This window comes from Salvelinus namaycush, unplaced genomic scaffold, assembly GCF_016432855.1.
Source record: "Salvelinus namaycush isolate Seneca unplaced genomic scaffold, SaNama_1.0 Scaffold150, whole genome shotgun sequence".
Classification (NCBI taxonomy): domain Eukaryota; kingdom Metazoa; phylum Chordata; class Actinopteri; order Salmoniformes; family Salmonidae; genus Salvelinus; species Salvelinus namaycush.
In genome coordinates, this window is record NW_024058231.1 from 128,573 (window position 1) to 131,477 (window position 2,905).

General features: G+C 41.1%; 1 long non-coding RNA gene across 1 annotated transcript; it reads right to left on the minus strand.

The window, feature by feature from the left end:
• Positions 1–774: 774 nt before the first annotated feature.
• LOC120036889 lies at positions 775–2,401 on the minus strand. Its single transcript, XR_005474687.1, has 3 exons — positions 2,362–2,401; positions 1,448–1,578; positions 775–884 (listed from the first exon to the last, which is right to left on the minus strand). It is a non-coding gene; the product is annotated as an uncharacterized LOC120036889 (long non-coding RNA).
• Between the last annotated feature and the right edge of the window lie 504 nt (positions 2,402–2,905).

Here is a 2,905-nt window from a genome sequence, read left to right on the forward strand (position 1 = left end):
CTGTCTACATCACAACATATTGCATGACAGGTTAGTGAATTGCTCATCCTCCCGGCTCTTCCAAGATGGGTGGTAATTTCATCTAGCATCTTAATAAAGAGAGTTCCTCACCTGTGTTTAATGAAGATGGGTGGTAATTTCATCTAGCATCTTAATAAAGAGAGTTCCTCTCCTGTGTTTAATGAAGATGGGTGGTAATTTCATCTAGCATCTTAATAAAGAGAGGTCCTCTCCTGTGTTTAATGAAGATGGGTGGTAATTTCATCTAGCATCTTAATAAAGAGAGTTCCTCCCCTTGTGTTTTTAATGAAGATGGGTGGTAATTTCATCTAGCATCTTAATAAAGAGAGTTCCTCTCCTGTGTTTAATGAAGATGGGTGGTAATTTCATCTAGCATCTTAATAAAGAGAGTTCCTCACCTGTGTTTAATGAAGATATTGCAGCACAGGGTTTCTATTTCAGAAAAGGGGCAGAAAAGTCCCTAACGCGTTGTTTAACAAAGGAGTGCAGATGCTCTGATAGCAGTTGGTCTGAAGACTATTATTCTTCCTCACTGTTTAGGTCACGGACAAGGTCAAATTAGGATCTGGGCCTCTGATAGGCCTACAGTGCATATTGTGCCACCAACCATTAAAATGTCTGTCTCCATTTGAATGTTGTTGCTTTTTTAAGATCTCAAAAGGCAGTAATATGTTTTTTGTTCTCATCAATCCTACTTACCACCATGTTCTTCCTTTCCATTGGAACATCGAAAAGAAACACCTTTTCAGAATCATTGTACTGATCAGCTCGGACCTCGCCCTCCTGTTGTGTAAGCAGTTCACCTCGGTACTCCACAACAAAGTCTCCTTTGGATATGAATTCAGTGGCAAAAACTCCCCGTCCTTAGCAGACACAAAATACAAACATTAGGAGATATTGCATTGTGCTTGTCAATTATTACAGAGAATAATCACTGTCTGGAGGTCCCCTCCGGTCACATGATCACCCCATTCAACTTGCCAAGCTTCTCCAAAAACAACTGTTCTCATAAAATGACCTCACACTGTCTAAAAGTGATCTCACACATATCACTGCCAATCAAAATGAGGTTCAGGTGTGCAGCAGGGGGTTTAGGGAGGGGGATGCGCTGCTCTGTCTTTCAAGAGGCTAGATTCAGTTGTCACTCTTACTTTGTCTTCTAAACCAATGATTGGTTTTCAAGGTGGGCCTTTTCAGGTGGAAGGAGATTTCAGATGGAGCATCGTGTGACTGTAGTGGACCTTTAAGAATCCTATGACCATAATACAAAGACATGGCTATTCCTTTAAACCTTTTTTCCTGGGTGACTGTGCCCATATATCCCAATTCACTGTTTCCCACTAACCTCTAAAATGTACATCTGATTCATCTAATTCATAGCTGTCATATTTAGGACTGTCAGAAATATATTCAATCTTCACCTTACCTTTAAAGATATTGATAAAACGCTGGTAAAGTACTGGTTTATCAATGTTTGATCTGATGTGATGCTCTGCATCCTCCATGGGCCGGAGTCGCCTGGAAGATCTCTCCGTCAGGCCAACTCAAATCCTTAATCTGTGGAATAAAGCAGACATTATAAACTGGGTAGTTTGGGTCCTGGATGTTGATTGGCTGAAACTGTGGTATATTTAAGAAATAAGGCACCTCGGGGGTTTGTGGTATATGGCCAATATACCAAGGTTAAGGGCTGTAACCAGGCAGGCACTCCGCGTTGCCTCTTACGTAAGAACAGTCCTCAACCTTTCCTTGTGCTTTACTGCTTAACTATACCAAGGCTGTCAGACAATCAACATTCATGGCTTAACCTACAATTTATAAGAGACATAATGTATGTTTGTTAGATGACTACAAAACAAGCACGTTAGAAGCAGTAAAAAATTCCATCTGTGACTTTCCCTCTTCCACTCTGCTATGAGATGCAAGGTGGGGTGCACAACACCTGGTTTCCAGCCAGCCAACTTTAGCTGCTAAACTAACACCATCTAATGTTATCAAACTGCTACCGTCTCAAGTTCATCTATGGGGATCACATCATTTAGCTGTCTATGCATGTTACTTATAACCACACTGATAGAATTGACTGAAATAGCCATAAAATATCAGTCTCTTTATCAACAGTTATGTTAACTAATCAAGCTACCCGCCCAAATGTCAACAAAATTGGCTCACTAGTGCATTAGCTAGATAGTGAGCGAACATTAGCACTAGCAACAAACAAGCTAACTAGGCTAACATAGTTCATAAACCAATACAACGATTTATGGTGGTGGAATTGTACTACAGCATGAAAATAACTTTCCATATCATTTCAATTGTTGAAAATATGATATTGCTCACCTTTCTTTTAGGAACAGCGGGGACCTGCAGATGGGCCGCCCCATGTTAACGGACGAGCTTCTCCAGATGAAAGTGATTTTCCCTCTCTGGCTCTGCGCGGTAAAGTGGAGTGGGGGAGGGGAATCACAACGTGGGGACAGAGATAGTCATATAGGGGACGTGTCACCACAGTGGTGTGTGTGCATCTGTCAAGGCGCTGGAATCCTATACAATCGACATGACTGATGTTGATATTTCACTTGTGTAGTAAATATTCTATAGACCTAAGAAATAGGCTAATACATTGCAAAATGAATGCATTTCCCTCGGCCTATAGGTCATAGGAAACTTCAAGACACCAACATGTACATTTTAAGGATTCAGAAATTGTATTGATTGATCCAGAAACACATAGGAATAAGGTCAATAGGCCTTGGCTATTTTCTGACATAGGAAGGGCTGGCTTACCTGGGCTATTGCCCCTGGGCCCCGGAGAAATAAAACAATATACAGTATGTAGTATATATTTATGTTTTACTGCAACCGCCAACCACAGGGGGATTCA